Source organism: Gorilla gorilla, chromosome 3 (assembly GCF_029281585.2).
Source record: "Gorilla gorilla gorilla isolate KB3781 chromosome 3, NHGRI_mGorGor1-v2.1_pri, whole genome shotgun sequence".
In the NCBI taxonomy this organism is placed as follows: Eukaryota; Metazoa; Chordata; class Mammalia; order Primates; family Hominidae; genus Gorilla; species Gorilla gorilla.
The window spans coordinates 213326763-213350200 of record NC_073227.2 but is presented as its reverse complement, the minus strand read 5'-3'; positions in this window follow the sequence as shown (position 1 = coordinate 213350200).

The window sequence follows — 23438 nt, the reverse complement described above, 5'->3', positions numbered from 1 at the left end:
TATCTGCATATACATGGAAATATCTACAAAGCTATCTCTTTACACATGGAAATAACTACACCGCTATCTCTATAAACATGGAAATATCTACACCGACATCTGTATGAACATGGAAATATCTGCACCGCCATCTGAATGAACATATAAATATCTACACCGCCATCTGTATTAAGATGGAGATATCTACACCGCTATCTGTATAAACCTGGAAATATCTACACAGCTATCTGTATAATCATGGAAATATCTACACCGCTATCTGTATAAACATGGAAATATCTACACCTCTACCTGTATAAAAATAGAAATATCAGCACCGCTATCTGTATGAACATGGAAATATCTACACCGCTATCTGTACGAACATGGAAATATCTACACCGCTATGGGTATGAACATGGATATATCTACACAGCCATCTGGATGAACATGGAAATATCTACACCGCTATCTGTGTAAACATGCATACATCTTCACCGCTCTCTGTATAAACATGGAAATATCTACACCGCTATCCGTATGAACATGGAAATATCTACACCGCTATCTGTATGAACATGGAAATATCTACACCGCTATCTGTTTGAACATGGAAATATCTTCACCGCTATCTTCATGAAAATGGAAATATCTACACTGCTATCTGCATATACATGGAAATATCTACACAGCTATCACTTTACACATGGAAATAGCCACACCGCTATCTGTTTGAACATGGAAATATCTACACCGCCATCTGGATGAACATGGAAATATCTACACCGCTATCTGTATGAACATGGAAATATCTACACCGCTACCTGTATAAACATGGAAATAGAACCGCTATCTGTATGAACATGGAAATATCAGCCCCTTTATCTGTATGAACATGCAAATACCTACACCACTATCTGAATGAACATGGAAATATCTACACCACTATCTGTATGAACATGGAAATATCTACACCGCCATCTGTATGAACATGGAAATATCTTCACCGCCATCTGTATGAACATGGATATATCTACACAGCCATCTGTATGAACATGGAAATATCTACACCGCTATCTGTATGAACATGGAAATATCTACACCGGTATCTGTATGTACATGGAAATATCTTCACCGCCATCTGTATGAACATTGATATATATACACAGCCATCTGGATGAACATGGAAATATCTACTCAGCTATCTGTATGAACATGGAAATATATACACAGCCATCTGTGTAAACATGCATACATCTTCACCGCTTTCTGTATAAACATGGAAATATCTACACCGCTATCCGTATGGACATGGAAATATCTACACCGCTATCTGTTTGAACATGGAAATATCTACACCGCTATCTGCATGAAAATGGAAATATCTACACAGCTATCTGCATATTTATGGAAATATCTACAAAGCTATCTCTTTACACATGGAAATATCTTCACCGCTATCTCTATAAACATGGAAATATCTACACCGCCATCTGAATGAACATGGAAATATCTGCACCGCCCTCTGTATGAACATATAAATATCTACACCGCCATCTGTATTAAGATGGGGATATCTACACCGCTATCTGTATAAACCTGGAAATATCTACACCGCTATCTGTAAAATCATGGACATATCTACACCGCGATCTGTATAAACATGGAAATATCTACACCGCTAACTGTATAAACATGGAAATATCAGCACCGCTATCTGTATGAACATGGAAATATCTACACCGCTATCTGTACGAACATGGAAATATCTACACCGCTATCTGTATGAACATGGATATATCTACACAGCCGTCTGGAAGAACATGGAAATATATACACCGCTATCTGTATGAACATGGAAATATGTACACCGCTATCTGTGTAAACATGCATACATCTTCACCGCTATCTGTATAAACATGGAAATATCTACACCGCTATCTGTATGAACATGGAAATATCTACACCGCTATCTGTATGAACATGGAAATATCTACACCGGTATCTGTTTGAACATGGAAATATCTTCACCGCTATCTGCATGAAAATGGAAATATCTACACTGCTATCTGCATATACATGGAAATATCTACAAAGCTATCCCTTTACACATGGAAATAACCACACCGCTATCTCTATAAACATGGAAATATCCACACCAACATCTGTATGAACATGGAAATATCTGCACCGCCATCTGTATGAACAGATAAATATCTACACCGCCATATGTATTAAGATGGAGATATCTACACCGCTATCTGTATATACATGGAAATATCTACACCGCTATCTGTATAAACATGGAAATATCTACACCGCAATCTGTATAAACATGGAAATATCTACACCGCTACCTGTATAAACATGGAAATATCAGCACCGCTATCTTTATGAACATGGAAATATCTACACATCCATCTGGATGAACATGGAAATCTCTATACCGCTATCTGTATGAACATGGAAATAGCTACACCACTATCTGTATGAACATGGAAATATCTACACCGCTATCTTTGTGAACATGGATATATCTACACAGCCATCTGGATGAACATGGAAATATCTACACCGCTATCTGTGTAAACATGCATACATCTTCACCGCTATCTGTATAAACATGGAAATATCTACACCGCTATCTGTATGAACATGGAAATATCTACACCGCTATCTGTATGAACATGGAAATATCTACACCGCTATCTGTTTGAACATGGAAATATCTTCACCGCTATCTGCATGAAAATGGAAATATCTACACTGCTATAGGCATATACATGGAAATATCTACACAGCTATCTCTTTACACATGGAAATAACCTCACCGCTATCTGTATGAACATGGAAATATCTACACCGCCATCTGGATGAACATGGAAATATCTACACCGCTATCTGTATGAACATGGATATATATACACCGCTATCTGTGTAAACATGCATACATCTTCACCGCTATCTGTTTAAACATGGAAATATCTACACCGCTACCTGTATAAACATGGAAATATCAGCACCGCTATCTGTATGAACATGGAAATATCAGCCCCTCTATCTGTATGAACATGGAAATATCTACACCGCTATCTGTATGAACATGGAAATATCTACACCGGTATCTGTATGAACATGGAAATATCTACACCGCTATCTGTATGAACATGGAAATAGCTACACCGCTATCTGTATGAACATGGAAATATCTACCCCACCATCTGTATGAACATGGAAATATCTACACCACTATCATTATGAACATGGATACATCTACACAGCCATCTGGATGAACATGGAAATATCTACACCGCTCTCAGTATGAACATGGAAATATCTACACCGCTATCTGTATAAAGATGCATACATCTTCACCGCAGTAAGTATAAGCATGGAAATATCTACGCCGCTACCTGTATAAACATGGAAATATCAGCACCGCTATCTGTATGAACATGGAATTTTCTACACCGCTATCTCTATGAACATGGAAATTTCTACACCGCTATCTGTATGAACATGGAAATAGCTACACCGCTATCTGTATGAACATGGAAATATCTACACCACTACCTGTATGAACATGGAAATATCTACACTGATATCTGTATGAACATGGATATATCTACACAGCCATCTGGATGAACACGGAAATATCTACACCGCTATCTGTATGAACATGGAAATATCTACACCGCTATCTGTGTAAACATGCATACATCTTCACCGCTATCTGTATAAACATGGAAATATCTACACCGCTATCAGTATGAACATGGAAATATCTACACAGCTATCTGTTTGAACATGGAAATATCTACACCGATATCTGCATGAAAATGGAAATATCTACACAGCTATCTGCATATACATGGAAATATCTACAAAGCTATCTCTTTACACATGGAAATAACTACACCGCTATCTCTATAAACATGGAAATATCTACACCGACATCTGTATGAACATGGAAATATCTGCACCGCCATCTGAATGAACATATAAATATCTACACCGCCATCTGTATTAAGATGGAGATATCTACACCGCTATCTGTATAAACCTGGAAATATCTACACAGCTATCTGTATAATCATGGAAATATCTACACCGCTATCTGTATACACATGGAAATATCTACACCTCTACCTGTATAAAAATTGAAATATCAGCACCGCTATCTGTATGAACATGGAAATATCTACACCGCTATCTGTACGAACATGGAAATATCTACACCGCTATCTGTATGAACATGGATATATCTACACAGCCATCTGGATGAACATGGAAATATCTACACCGCTATCTGTGTAAACATGCATACATCTTCACCGCTCTCTGTATAAACATGGAAATATCTACACCGCTATCCGTATGAACATGGAAATATCTACACCGCTATCTGTATGAACATGGAAATATCTACACCGCTATCTGTTTGAACATGGAAATATCTTCACCGCTATCTTCATGAAAATGGAAATATCTACACTGCTATCTGCATATACATGGAAATATCTACACAGCTATCACTTTACACATGGAAATAGCCACACCGCTATCTGTATGAACATGGAAATATCTACACCGCCATCTGGATGAACATGGAAATATCTACACCGCTATCTGTATGAACATGGAAATATCTACACCGCTACCTGTATAAACATGGAAATAGCACCGCTATCTGTATGAACATGGAAATATCAGCCCCTTTATCTGTATGAACATGCAAATACCTACACCACTATCTGAATGAACATGGAAATATCTACACCACTATCTGTATGAACATGGAAATATCTACACCGCCATCTGTATGAACATGGAAATATCTTCACCGCCATCTGTATGAACATGGATATATCTACACAGCCATCTGTATGAACATGGAAATATCTACACCGCTATCTGTATGAACATGGAAATATCTACACCGGTATCTGTATGTACATGGAAATATCTTCACCGCCATCTGTATGAACATTGATATATATACACAGCCATCTGGATGAACATGGAAATATCTACTCAGCTATCTGTATGAACATGGAAATATCTACACCGCTATCCGTATGGACATGGAAATATCTACACCGCTATCTGTTTGAACATGGAAATATCTACACCGCTATCTTCATGAAAATGGAAATATCTACACAGCTATCTGCATATTTATGGAAATATCTACAAAGCTATCTCTTTACACATGGAAATATCTTCACCGCTATCTCTATAAACATGGAAATATCTACACCGCCATCTGAATGAACATGGAAATATCTGCACCGCCCTCTGTATGAACATATAAATATCTACACCGCCATCTGAATTAAGATGGGGATATCTACACCGCTATCTGTATAAACCTGGAAATATCTACACCGCTATCTGTTTGAACATGGACATATCTACACCGCGATCTGTATAAACATGGAAATATCTACACCGCTAACTGTATAAACATGGAAATATCAGCACCGCTATCTGTATGAACATGGAAATATCTACACCGCTATCTGTACGAACATGGAAATATCTACACCGCTATCTGTATGAACATGGATATATCTACACAGCCGTCTGGAAGAACATGGAAATATCTACACCGCTATCTGAATGAACATGGAAATATGTACACCGCTATCTGTGTAAACATGCATACATCTTCACCGCTATCTGTATAAACATGGAAATATCTACACCGCTATCTGTATGAACATGGAAATATCTACACCGCTATCTGTATGAACATGGAAATATCTACACCGCTATCTGTTTGAACATGGAAATATCTTCACCGCTATCTGCATGAAAATGGAAATATCTACACTGCTATCTGCATATACATGGAAATATCTACAAAGCTATCCCTTTACACATGGAAATAACCACACCGCTATCTCTATAAACATGGAAATATCTACACCAACATCTGTATGAACATGGAAATATCTGCACCGCCATCTGTATGAACAGATAAATATCTACACCGCCATATGTATTAAGATGGAGATATCTACACCGCTATCTGTATATACATGGAAATATCTACACCGCTATCTGTATAAACATGGAAATATCTACACAGCAATCTGTATAAACATGGAAATATGTACACCGCTACCTGTATAAACATGGAAATATCAGCACCGCTATCTTTATGAACATGGAAATATCTACACATCCATCTGTATGAACATGGAAATCTCTATACCGCTATCTGTATGAACATGGAAATAGCTACACCACTATCTGTATGAACATGGAAATATCTACACCGCTATCTGTGTGAACATGGAAATATTTTCACCGCCATCTGTATGAACATGGATATATCTACACAGCCATCTGGATGAACATGGAAATATCTACACCGCTATCTGTATGAACATGGAAATATCTACACCGCTATCTGTGTAAACATGCATATATCTTCACCGCTATCTGTATAAACATGGAAATATCTACACCTCTATCAGTATGAACATGGAAATATCTACACCGCTATCTGTTTGAACATGGAAATATCTACACCGATATCTGCATGAAAATGGAAATATCTACACAGCTATCTGCATATACATGGAAATATCTACAAAGCTATCTCTTTACACATGGAAATATCTACACCGCTATCTCTATAAACATGGAAATATCTACACCGCCATCTGTATGAACATGGAAATATCAGCACCGCCATATGTATGAACATATAAATATCTGCACCGCCATCTGTATTAAGATGGAGATATCTACACCGCCATCTATATGTACATGGAAATATCAGCACCGCCATATGTATGAACATATAAATATCTGCACCGCCATCTGTATTAAGATGGAGATATCTACACCGCTATCTGTATAAACATGGAAATATCTACACAGCTATCTGTATAATCATGGAAATATCTACACCGCTATCTGTATAAACATGGAAATATCTACACCGCTACCTGTATAAACATGGAAATATCAGCACCGCTATCTGTATGAACAAGAAAATATCTACACCGCTATCTGTACGAACATGGAAATATCTACAACGCTACCTGTATGAACATCGATATATCTACACAGCCATCTGGATGAACATGGAAATATCTACACCACTATCTGTGTAAACATGCATACATCTTCACCGCTATCTGTATAAACATGGAAATATCTACACCGCTATCTGTATGAACATGGAAATATCTACACCGCTATCTGTATGAACATGGAAATATCTACACCGCTATCTGTTTGAACATGGAAATATCTTCACCGCTATCTGCATGAAAATGGAAATATCTACACTGCTATAGGCATATACATGGAAATATCTACACAGCTATCTCTTTACACATGGAAATAACCTCACCGCTATCTGTATGAACATGGAAATATCTACACCGCCATCTGGATGAACATGGAAATATCTACACCGCTATCTGTATGAACATGGATATATATACACCGCTATCTGTGTAAACATGCATACATCTTCACCGCTATCTGTTTAAACATGGAAATATCTACACCGCTACCTGTATAAACATGGAAATATCAGCACCGCTATCTGCATGAACATGGAAATATCAGCCACTCTATCTGTATGAACATGGAAATATCTACACCGCTATCTGTATGAACATGGAAATATCTACACTGGTATCTGTATGAACATGGAAATATCTACACCGCTATCTGTATGAACATGGAAATAGCTACACCGCTATCTGTATGAACATGGAAATATCTACACCACCATCTGTATGAACATGGAAATATCTACACCACTATCATTATGAACATGGATACATCTACACAGCCATCTGGATGAACATGGAAATATCTACACCGCTCTCTGTATGAACATGGAAATATCTACACCGCTATCTGTATAAAGATGCATACATCTTCACCGCAATAAGTATAAGCATGGAAATATCTACGCCGCTACCTGTATAAACATGGAAATATCAGCACCGCTCTCTGTATGAACATGGAATTTTCTACACCGCTATCTCTATGAACATGGAAATTTCTACACCGCTATCTGTATGAACATGGAAATAGCTACACCGCTATCTGTAAGAACATGGAAATAGCTACACCGCTATCTGTATGAACATGGAAATATCTACACCACTACCTGTATGAACATGGAAATATCTACACCGATATCTGTATGAACATGGATATATCTACACAGCCATCTGGATGAACACGGAAATATCTACACCGCTATCTGTATGAACATGGAAATATCTACACCGCTATCTGTGTAAACATGCATACATCTTCACCGCTATCTGTATAAACATGGAAATATCTACACCGCTATCAGTATGAACATGGAAATATCTACACAGCTATCTGTTTGAACATGGAAATATCTACACCAATATCTGCATGAAAATGGAAATATCTACACAGCTATCTGCATATACATGGAAATATCTACAAAGCTATCTCTTTACACATGGAAATAACTACACCGCTATCTGTATGAACATGGAAATATCTACACCGCCATCTGTATGAACATGGAAATATCAGCACCGCCCTATGTATGAACATATAAATATCTGCACCGCCATCTGTATTAAGATGGAGATATCTACAACGCTATCTGTATAAACATGGAAATATCTACACAGCTATCTGTATAATCATGGAAATATCTACACCGCTATCTGTATAAACATGGAAATATCTACACCGCTACCTGTATAAACATGGAAATATCAGCACCGCTATCTGTATGAACATGGAAATATCTACACCGCTATCTGTACGAACATGGAAATATCTACATCGCTACCTGTATGAACATGGATATATCTACACAGCCATCTGGATGAACATGGAAATATCTACACCGCTATCTGCGTAAACTTGCATACTTCTTCACCGCTATCTGTATAAACATGGAAATATCTACACCGCTATCTGTATGAAAATGGAAATATCTACACTGCTATAGGCATATAAATGGAAATATCTACACAGCTATCTCTTTACACATGGAAATAACCTCACCGCTATCTGTATGAACATGGAAATATCTACACCGCCATCTGGATGAACATGGAAATATCTACACCGCTATCTGTATGAACATGGATATATATACACCGCTATCTGTATAAACATGCATACATCTTCACCGCTATCTGTTTAAACATGGAAATATCTACACCACTACCTGTATGAACATGGAAATATCTACACTGATATCTGTGTAAACATGCATACACCTTCACCGCTTTCTGTATAAACATGGAAATATCTACACCGCTATCAGTATGAACATGGAAATATCTACACAGCTATCTGTTTGAACATGGAAATATCTACACCGATATCTGCATGAAAATGGAAATATCTACACAGCTATCTGCATATACATGGAAATATCTACAAAGCTATCTCTTTACACATGGAAATAACTACACCGCTATCTCTATAAACATGGAAGTATCTACACCGCCATCTGTATGAACATGGAAATATCAGCACCGCCATATGTATGAACATATAAATACCTGCACCGCCATCTGTATTAAGATGGAGATATCTACACCGCTATCTGTATAAACATGGAAATATCTACACAGCTATCTGTATAATCATGGAAATATCTACACCGCTATCTGTATAAACATTGAAATATCTACACCGCTACCTGTATAAACATGGAAATATCAGCACCGCTATCTGTATGAACATGGAAATATCTACACCGCTATCTGTATGAACATGGAAATATCTACATCGCTACCTGTATGAACATGCATATATCTACACAGCCATCTGGATGAACATGGAAATATCTACACTGCTATCTGTGTAAACATGCATACATCTTCACCGCTATCTGTATAAACATGGAAATATCTACACCGCTATCTGTATGAACATGGAAATATCTACACCGCTATCTGCATGAAAATGGAAATATCTACACTGCTATAGGCATATACATGGAAATATCTACACAGCTATCTATTTACACATGGAAATAACCTCACAGCTATCTGTATGAACATGGAAATATCTACACCGCCATCTGGATGAACATGGAAATATCTACACCGCTATCTGTATGAACATGGATATATATACACCGCTATCTGTGTAAACATGCATACATCTTCACCGCTATCTGTTTAAACATGGAAATATCTACACCGCTACCTGTATAAACATGGAAATGTCAGCACCGCTATCTGTATGAACATGGAAATATCAGCCCCTCTATCTGTATGAACATGGAAATATCTACACCGCTATCTGTATGAACATGGAAATATCTACACCGGTATCTGTATGAACATGGAAATATCTTCACCGCCATCTGTATGAACATGGATATATCTACACAGCCATCTGGATGAACATGGAAATATCTACACAGCTATCTGTATGAACATGGAAATATATACACCGCTATCTGTGTAAACATGCATACATCTTCACCGCTATCTGTATAAACATGGAAATATCTACACCGCTATCTGTATGAACATGGAAATATCTACACCGCTATCTGTTTGAACATGGAAATATCTACACCTGTATCTGCATGAAAATGGAAATATCTACACAGCTATCTGCATATACATGGAAATATCTAAAAAGCTATCCCTTTACACATGGAAATAACTACACCGCTATCTCTATAAACATGGAAATATCTACACCGACATCTGTATGAACATGGAAATATCTGCACCGCCATCTGTATGAACATATAAATATCTACACCGCCATCTGTATTAAGATGGAGATATCTACACCGCTATCTGTATAAACCTGGAAATATCTACACAGCTATCTGTATAATCATGGAAATATCTACACCGCTATCTGTATAAACATGGAAATATCTACACCGCTACCTGTATAAACATGGAAATATCAGCACCGCTATCTGTATGAACATGGAAATATCAACACTGCTATCTGTACGAACATGGAAATATCTACACTGCTATCTGTATGAACATGGATATATCTACACAGCCATCTGGAAGAACATGGAAATATCTACACCGCTATCTGTGTAAACATGCATACATCTTCACCGCTATCTGTATAAACACGGAAATATCTACACCGCTACCTGTATAAACATTGAAATATCAGCACCGCTATCTGAATGAACATGGAAATATCTACACCGCTATCTCTATGAACATAGAAATATCTACACCGCTATCTGTATGAACATGGAAATAGCTACACCGCTATCTGTATGAACATGGAAATATCTACACCACCATCTGTATGAACATGGAAATATCTACACCACTATCATTATGAACATGGATACATCTACACTGCCATCTGGATGAACATGGAAATATCTACACCGCTCTCTGTATGAACATGGAAATATCTACACCGCTATCTGTATAAAGATGCATACATCTTCACCGCAATAAGTATAAGCATGGAAATATCTACGCCGCTACCTGTATAAACATGGAAATATCAGCACCGCTATCTGTATGAACATGGAATTTTCTACACCGCTATCTCTATGAACATGGAAATTTCTACACCGCTATCTGTATGAACATGGAAATATCTACACCGCTATCTGTATGAACATGGAAATATCTACACCACTACCTGTATGAACATGGAAATATCTACACCGATATCTGTATGAACATGGATATATCTACACAGCCATCTGGATGAACACGGAAATATCTACACCGCTATCTGTATGAACATGGAAATATCTACACCGCTATCTGTGTAAACATGCATACATCTTCACCGCTATCTGTATAAACATGGAAATATCTACACCGCTATCAGTATGAACATGGAAATATCTACACAGCTATCTGTTTGAACATGGAAATATCTACACCGATATCTGCATGAAAATGGAAATATCTTCACAGCTATCTGCATATACATGGAAATATCTACAAAGCTATCTCTTTACACATGGAAATAACTACACCGCTATCTCTATAAACATGGAAATATCTACACCGCCATCTGTATGAACATGGAAATATCAGCACCGCCATATGTATGAACATATAAATATCTGCACCGCCATCTGTATTAAGATGGAGATATCTACACCGCTATCTGTATAAACATGGAAATATCTACACAGCTATCTGTATAATCATGGAAATATCTACACCGCTATCTGTATAAACATTGAAATATCTACACCGCTACCTGTATAAACATGGAAATATCAGCACCGCTATCTGTATGAACATGGAAATATCTACACCGCTATCTGTACGAACATGGAAATATCTACATCGCTACCTGTATGAACATGGATATATCTACACAGCCATCTGGATGAACATGGAAATATCTACACCGCTATCTGTGTAAACATGCATACATCTTCACCGCTATCTGTATAAACATGGAAATATCTACACAGCTATCTGTATGAACATGGAAATATCTACACCGCTATCTGCATGAAAATGGAAATATCTACACTGCTATAGGCATATACATGGAAATATCTACACAGCTATCTCTTTACACATGGAAATAACCTCACAGCTATCTGTATGAACATGGAAATATCTACACCGCCATCTGGATGAACATGGAAATATCTACACCGCTATCTGTATGAACATATATATATATACACCGCTATCTGTGTAAACATGCATACATCTTCACCGCTATCTGTTTAAACATGGAAATATCTACACCGCTACCTGTATAAACATGGAAATGTCAGCACCGCTATCTGTATGAACATGGAAATATTAGCCCCTCTATCTGTATGAACATTGAAATATCTACACCGCTATCTGTATGAACATGGAAATATCTACACCGGTATCTGTATGAACATGGAAATATCTTCACCGCCATCTGTATGAACATGGATATATCTACACAGCCATCTGGATGAACATGGAAATATGTACACAGCTATCTGTATGAACATGGAAATATATACACCGCTATCTGTGTAAACGTGCATACATCTTCACCGCTATCTGTATAAACATGGAAATATCTACACCGCTATCTGTATGAACATGGAAATATCTACACCGCTATCTGTTTGAACATGGAAATATCTACACCTGTATCTGCATGAAAATGGAAATATCTACACAGCTATCTGCATATACATGGAAATATCTACAAAGCTATCCCTTTACACATGGAAATAACTACACCGCTATCTCTATAAACATGGAAATATCTACACCGACATCTGTATGAACATGGAAATATCTGCACCGCCATCTGTATGAACATATAAATATCTACACCGCCATCTGTATTAAGATGGAGATATCTACACCGCTATCTGTATAAACCTGGAAATATCTACACAGCTATCTGTATAATCATGGAAATATCTACACCGCTATCTGCATAAACATGGAAATATCTACACCGCTACCTGTATAAACATGGAAATATCAGCACCGCTATCTGTATGAACATGGAAATATCAACACTGCTATCTGTACGAACATGGAAATATCTACACTGCTATCTGTATGAACATGGATATATCTACACAGCCATCTGGATGAACATGGAAATATCTACACCGCTATCTGTGTAATCATGCATACATCTTCACCGCTATCTGTATAAACACGGAAATATCTACACCGCTACCTGTATAAACATTGAAATATCAGCACCGCTATCTGTATGAACATGGAAATATCTACACCGCTATCTCTATGAACATAAAAATATCTACACCGCTATCTGTATGAACATGGAAATAGCTACACCGCTATCTGTATGAACATGGAAATATCTACACCACCATCTGTATGAACATGGAAATATCTACACCACTATCATTATGAACATGGATACATCTACACAGCCATCTGGATGAACATGGAAATATCTACACCGCTCTCTGTATGAACATGGAAATATCTACACCGCTATCTGTATAAAGATGCATACATCTTCACCGCAATAAGTATAAGCATGGAAATATCTACGCCGCTACCTGTATAAACATGGAAATATCAGCACCGCTATCTGTATGAACATGGAATTTTCTACACCGCTATCTCTATGAACATGGAAATTTCTACACCGCTATCTGTATGAACATAGAAATAGCTACACCGCTATCTGTATGAACATGGAAATATCTACACAACTACCTGTATGAACATGGAAATATCTACACCGATATCTGTATGAACATGGATATATCTACACAGCCATCTGGATGAACACGGAAATATCTACACCGCTATCTGTATGAACATGGAAATATCTACACCGCTATCTGTGTAAATATGCATACATCTTCACCGCAATCTGTATAAACATGGAAATATCTACACCGCTATCTGTATGAACATGGAAATATCTACACCGCTATCTGTTTGAACATGGAAATATCTACACCGCTATCTGCATGAAAATGGAAATATCTAAACAGCTATCTGCATATACATGGAAATATCTACACAGCTATCTCTTTACACATGGAAATAACTACACCGCTATCTGTATGAACATGGAAATATCTACACCACCATCCGTATGAACATGGAAATATCTGCACCGCCATCTGTATGAACATATAAATATCTACACCGCCATCTGTATTAAGATGGAGATATCTACACCGCTATCTGTATAAACATGGAAATATCTACACCGCTATCTGTATAAACATGGAAATATCTACACCGCTATCTGTATAAACATGGAAATATCTACACCGCTATCTGTATGAACATGGAAATATCTTCACCGCCATCTGTATGAACATGGATATATCTACACAGCCATCTGGATGAACATGGAAATATCTACACCGCTATCTGTATGAACATGGAAATAGCTACACCGCTATCTGTATGAACATGGAAATATCTACACCGCTATCTGTATGAACATGGAAATATCTACACCGGTATCAGTATGAACATGGAAATATCTACACCGCTATCTGTTTGAACATGGAAATATCTTCACCGCTATCTTCATGAAAATGGAAATATCTACACTGCTATCTGCATATACATGGAAATATCTACACAGCTATCACTTTACACATGGAAATAACCACACCGCTATCTGTATGAACATGGAAATATCTACACCGCCATCTGGATGAACATGGAAATATCTACACCGCTATCTGTATGAACATGGAAATATCTACACCGCTACCTGTATAAACATGGAAATAGCACCGCTATCTGTATGAACATGGAAATATCAGCCCCTTTATCTGTAATGAACATGCAAATACCTACACCACTATCTGAATGAACATGGAAATATCTACACCACTATCTGTATGAACATGGAAATATCTACACCGCCATCTGTATGAACATGGAAATATCTTCACCGCCATCTGTATGAACATGGATATATCTACACAGCCATCTGTATGAACATGGAAATATCTACACCGCTATCTGTATGAACATGGAAATATCTACACCGGTATCTGTATGTACATGGAAATATCTTCACCGCCATCTGTATGAACATGGATATATCTACACAGCCATCTGGATTAACATGGAAATATCTACTCAGCTATCTGTATGAACATGGAAATATATACACAGCCATCTGTGTAAACATGCATACATCTTCACCGCTATCTGTATAAACATGGAAATATCTACACCGCTATCCGTATGGACATGGAAATATCTACACCGCTATCTGTTTGAACATGGAAATATCTACACCGCTATCTGCATGAAAATGGAAATATCTACACAGCTATCTGCATATTTATGGAAATATCTACAAAGCTATCTCTTTACACATGGAAATAACTTCACCGCTATCTCTATAAACATGGAAATATCTACACCGCCATCTGTATGAACATGGAAATATCTGCACCGCCCTCTGTATGAACATATAAATATCTACACCGCCATCTGTATTAAGATGGGGATATCTACACCGCTATCTGTATAAACCTGGAAATATCTACACCGCTATCTGTATAATCATGGAAATATCTACACCGTTATCTGTATAAACATGGAAATATCTACACCGCTAACTGTATAAACATGGAAATATCAGCACCGCTATCTGTATGAACATGGAAATATCTACACCGCTATCTGTACGAACATGGAAATATCTACACCGCTATCTGTATGAACATGGATATATCTACACAGCCGTCTGGATGAACATGGAAATATCTACACCGCTATCTGTGTAAACATGCATACATCTTCACCGCTATCTGTATAAACATGGAAATATCTCCACCGCTATCTGTATGAACATGGAAATATCTACACCGCTATCTGTATGAACATGGAAATATCTACACCGCTATCTGTGTGAACATGGAAATATTTTCACCGCCATCTGTATGAACATGGATATATCTACACAGCCATCTGGATGAACATTTAAATATCTACACCGCTCTCTGTATGAACATGGAAATATCTACACCGCTATCTGTGTAAACATGCATACATCTTCACCGCTATCTGTATAAACATGGAAATATCTACACCGCTATCAGTATGAACATGGAAATATCTACCCCGCTATCTGTTTGAACATGGAAATATCTACACCGATATCTGCATGAAAATGGAAATATGTACACAGCTATCTGCATATACATGGAAATATCTACAAAGCTATCTCTTTACACATGGAAATAACTACACCACTATCTCTATAAACATGGAAATATCTACACCGCCATCTGTATGAACATGGAAATATCAGCACCGCCATATGTATGAACATATAAATATCTGCACCGCCATCTGTATTAAGATGGAGATATCTACACCGCTATCTGTATAAACATGGAAATATCTACACAGCTATCTGTATAATCATGGAAATATCTACACCGCTATCTGTATAAACATGGAAATATCTACACCGCTACCTGTATAAACATGGAAATATCAGCACCGCTATCTGTATGAACATGGAAATATCTACACCGCTATCTGTACGAACATGGAAATATCTACACCGCTACCTGTATGAACATGGATATATCTACACAGCCATCTGGATGAACATGGAAATATCTACACCGCTATCTGTGTAAACATGCATACATCTTCACCGCTATCTGTATAAACATGGAAATATCTACACCGCTATCTGTATGAACATGGAAATATCTACACCGCTATCTGCATGAAAATGGAAATATCTACACTGCTATAGGCATATACATGGAAATATCTACACAGCTATCTCTTTACACATGGAAATAACCTCACCGCTATCTGTATGAACATGGAAATATCTACACCGCCATCTGGATGAACATGGAATTATCTACACAGCTATCTGTATGAACATGGATATATATACACCGCTATCTGTGTAAACATGCATACATCTTCACCGCTATCTGTTTAAACATGGAAATATCTACACCGCTACCTGTATAAACATGGAAATATCAGCACCGCTATCTGTATGAACATGGAAATATCAGCCCCTCTATCTGTATGAACATGGAAATATCTACACCGCTATCTGTATGAACATGGAAATATCTACACCGGTATCTGTATGAACATGGAAATATCTTCACCGCCATCTGTATGAACATGGATATATCTACACAGCCATCTGCATGAACATGGAAATATCTACAGAGCTATCTGTATGAACATGGAAATATATACACCGCTATCTGTGTAAACATGCATACATCTTCACCGCTATCTGTATAAACATGGAAATATCTACACCGCTATCTGTATGAACATGGAAATATCTACACCGCTATCTGTTTGAACATGGAAATATCTACACCTGTATCTGCATGAAAATGGAAATATCTACACAGCTATCTGCATATACATGGAAATATCTACAAAGCTATCCCTTTACACATGGAAATAACTACACCGCTATCTCTATAAACATGGAAATATCTACACCGACATCTGTATGAACATGGAAATATCTGCACCGCCATCTGTATGAACATATAAATATCTACACCGCCATCTGTATTAAGATGGAGATATCTACACCGCTATCTGTATAAACATGGAAATATCTACACAGCTATCTGTATAATCATGGAAATATCTACACCGCTATCTGTATAAACATGGAAATATCTACACCGCTACCTGTATAAACATGGAAATATCAGCACCGCTATCTGTATGAACATGGAAATATCAACACTGCTACCTGTACGAACATGGAAATATCTACACTGCTATCTGTATGAACATGGATATATCTACACATCCATCTGGATGAACATGGAAATATCTACACCGCTATCTGTGTAAACATGCATACATCTTCACCGCTATCTGTATAAACACGGAAATATCTACACCGCTACCTGTATAAACATTGAAATATCAGCACCGCTATCTGTATGAACATGGAAATATCTACACCGCTATCTCTATGAACATGGAAATATCTACACCGCTCTCTGTATGAACATGGAAATATCTACACCGCTATCTGTATAAAGATGCATACATCTTCACCGCAATAAGTATAAGCATGGAAATATCTACACCGCTACCTGTATAAACATGGAAATATCAGCACCGCTATCTGAATGAACAGGGAATTTTCTACACCGCTATCTCTATGAACATGGAAATTTCTACACCGCTATCTGTATGAACATGGAAATAGCTACACCGCTATCTGTATGAACATGGAAATATCTACACCACTACCTGTATGAACATGGAAATATCTACACCGATATCTGTATGAACATGGATATATCTACACAGCCATCTGGATGAACACGGAAATATCTACACCGCTATCTGTATGAACATGGAAATATCTACACCGCTATCTGTGTAAATATGCATACATCTTCACCGCAATCTGTATAAACATGGAAATATCTACACCGCTATCTGTATGAACATGGAAATATCTACACCGCTATCTGTTTGAACATGGAAATATCTACAGCGCTATCTGCATGAAAATGGAAATATCTACACAGCTATCTGCATATACATGGAAATATCTACACAGCTATCTCTTTACACATGGAAATAACTACACCGCTATCTGTATGAACCTGGAAATATCTACACCACCATCCGTATGAACATGGAAATATCTGCACCGCCATCTGTATGAACATATAAATATCTACACCGCCATCTGTATTAAGATGGAGATATCTACACTGCTATCTGTATAAACATGGAAATATCTTCACCGCTATCTGTATAAACATGGAAATATCTACACCGCTATCTGTATAAACATGGAAATATCTACACCGCTATCTGTATGAACATGGAAATATCTTCACCGCCATCTGTATGAACATGGATATATCTACACAGCCATCTGGATGAACATGGAAATATCTACACCGCTATCTGTATGAACATGGAAATAGCTACACCGCTATCTGTATGAACATGGAAATATCTACACCGCTATCTGTATGAACATGGAAATATCTACACCGGTATCTGTATGAACATGGAAATATCTTCACCGCCATCTGTATGAACATGGATATATCTACACAGCCATCTGCATGAACATGGAAATATCGACAGAGCTATCTGTATGAACATGGAAATATATACACCGCTATCTGTGAAAACATGCATACATGTTCACCGCTATATGTATAAACATGGAAATATCTACAGCGCTATCTGTATGAACATGGAAATATCTACACCGCTATCTGTTTGAACATGGAAATATCTACAACGGTATCTGCATGAAAATGGAAATATCTACACAGCTGTCTGCATATACATGGAAATATCTACAAAGCTATCCCTTTACACATGGAAATAACTACACCGCTATCTCGATAAACATGGAAATATCTACACCGACATCTGTATGAACATGGAAATATCTGCACCGCCATCTGTATGAACATATAAATATCTACACCGCCATCTGTATTAAGATGGAGATATCTACACCGCTATCTGTATAAACCTGGAAATATCTACCCAGCTATCTGTATAATCATGGAAATATCTACACCGCTATCTGTATAAAAATGGAAATATCTACACCGCTACCTGTATAAAAATGGAAATATCAGCACCGCTATCTGTATGAACATGGAAATATCTACACCGCTATCTGTATGAACATGGAAATATCTACACCGCTATCTGAATGAACATGGATATATCTACACAGCCATCTGGATGAACATGGAAATATCTACACCGCTATCTGTGTAAACATGCATACGTCTTCACCGCTATCTGTATAAACATGGAAATATCTACACCGCTATCTGTATGAACATGGAAATATCTACACCGCTATCTGTTTGAACATGGAAATATCTTCACCGCTATCTTCATGAAAATGGAAATATCTACACTGCTATCTGCATATACATGGAAATATCTACACAGCTATCACTTTACACATGGAAATAACCACACCGCTATCTGTATGAACATGGAAATATCTACACCGCCATCTGGATGAACATGGAAATATCTACACCGCTATCTGTATGAACATGGAAATATCTACACCGCTACCTGTATAAACATGGAAATAGCACCGCTATCTGTATGAACATGGAAATATCAGCCCCTTTATCTGTAATGAACATGCAAATACCTACACCACTATCTGAATGAACATGGAAATATCTACACCACTATCTGTATGAACATGGAAATATCTACACCGCCATCTGTATGAACATGGAAATATCTTCACCGCCATCTGTATGAACATGGATATATCTACACAGCCATCTGTATGAACATGGAAATATCTACACCGCTATCTGTATGAACATGGAAATATCTACACCGGTATCTGTATGTACATGGAAATATCTTCACCGCCATCTGTATGAACATGGATATATCTACACAGCCATCTGGATGAACATGGAAATATCTACTCAGCTATCTGTATGAACATGGAAATATATACACAGCCATCTGTGTAAACATGCATACATCTTCACCGCTATCTGTATAAACATGGAAATATCTACACCGCTATCCGTATGGACATGGAAATATCTACACCGCTATCTGTTTGAACATGGAAATATCTACACCGCTATCTGCATGAAAATGGAAATATCTACACAGCTATCTGCATATTTATGGAAATATCTACAAAGCTATCTCTTTACACATGGAAATAACTTCACCGCTATCTCTATAAACATGGAAATATCTACACCGCCATCTGTATGAACATGGAAATATCTGCACCGCCCTCTGTATGAACATATAAATATCTACACCGCCATCTGTATTAAGATGGGGATATCTACACCGCTATCTGTATAAACCTGGAAATATCTACACCGCTATCTGTATAATCATGGAAATATCTACACCGCTATCTGTATAAACATGGAAATATCTACACCGCTAACTGTATAAACATGGAAATATCAGCACCGCTATCTGTATGAACATGGAAATATCTACACCGCTATCTGTACGAACATGGAAATATCTACACCGCTATCTGTATGAACATGGATATATCTACACAGCCGTCTGGATGAACATGGAAATATCTACACCGCTATCTGTGTAAACATGCATACATCTTCACCGCTATCTGTATAAACATGGAAATATCTCCACCGCTATCTGTATGAACATGGAAATATCTACACCGCAATCTGTATGAACATGGAAATATCTACACCGCTATCTGTGTGAACATGGAAATATTTTCACCGCCATCTGTATGAACATGGATATATCTACACAGCCATCTGGATGAACATGGAAATATCTACACCGCTCTCTGTATGAACATGGAAATATCTACACCGCTATCTGTGTAAACATGCATACATCTTCACCGCTATCTGTATAAACATGGAAATATCTACACCGCTATCAGTATGAACATGGAAATATCTACCCCGCTATCTGTTTGAACATGGAAATATCTACACCGATATCTGCATGAAAATGGAAATATGTACACAGCTATCTGCATATACATGGAAATATCTACAAAGCTATCTCTTTACACATGGAAATAACTACACCACTATCTCTATAAACATGGAAATATCTACACCGCCATCTGTATGAACATGGAAATATCAGCACCGCCATATGTATGAACATATAAATATCTGCACCGCCATCTGTATTAAGATGGAGATATCTACACCGCTATCTGTATAAACATGGAAATATCTACACAGCTATCTGTATAATCATGGAAATATCTACACCGCTATCTGTATAAACATGGAAATATCTACACCGCTACCTGTATAAACATGGAAATATCAGCACCGCTATCTGTATGAACATGGAAATATCTACACCGCTATCTGTACGAACATGGAAATATCTACACCGCTACCTGTATGAACATGGATATATCTACACAGCCATCTGGATGAACATGGAAATATCTACACCGCTATCTGTGTAAACATGCATACATCTTCACCGCTATCTGTATAAACATGGAAATATCTACACCGCTATCTGTATGAACATGGAAATATCTACACCGCTATCTGCATGAAAATGGAAATATCTACACTGCTATAGGCATATACATGGAAATATCTACACAGCTATCTCTTTACACATGGAAATAACCTCACCGCTATCTGTATGAACATGGAAATATCTACACCGCCATCTGGATGAACATGGAAATATCTACACAGCTATCTGTATGAACATGGATATATATACATCGCTATCTGTGTAAACATGCATACATCTTCACCGCTATCTGTTTAAACATGGAAATAACTACACCACTATCTCTATAAACATGGAAATATCTACACCGCCATCTGTATGAACATGGAAATATCAGCACCGCCATATGTATGAACATATAAATATCTGCACCGCCATCTGTATTAAGATGGAGATATCTACACCGCTATCTGTATAAACATGGAAATATCTACACAGCTATCTGTATAATCATGGAAATATCTACACCGCTATCTGTATAAACATGGAAATATCTACACCGCTACCTGTATAAACATGGAAATATCAGCACCGCTATCTGTATGAACATGGAAATATCTACACCGCTATCTGTACGAACATGGAAATATCTACACCGCTACCTGTATGAACATGGATATATCTACACAGCCATCTGGATGAACATGGAAATATCTACACCGCTATCTGTGTAAACATGCATACATCTTCACCGCTATCTGTATAAACATGGAAATATCTACACCGCTATCTGTATGAACATGGAAATATCTACACCGCTATCTGCATGAAAATGGAAATATCTACACTGCTATAGGCATATACATGGAAATATCTACACAGCTATCTCTTTACACATGGAAATAACCTCACCGCTATCTGTATGAACATGGAAATATCTACACCGCCATCTGGATGAACATGGAAATATCTACACAGCTATCTGTATGAACATGGATATATATACATCGCTATCTGTGTAAACATGCATACATC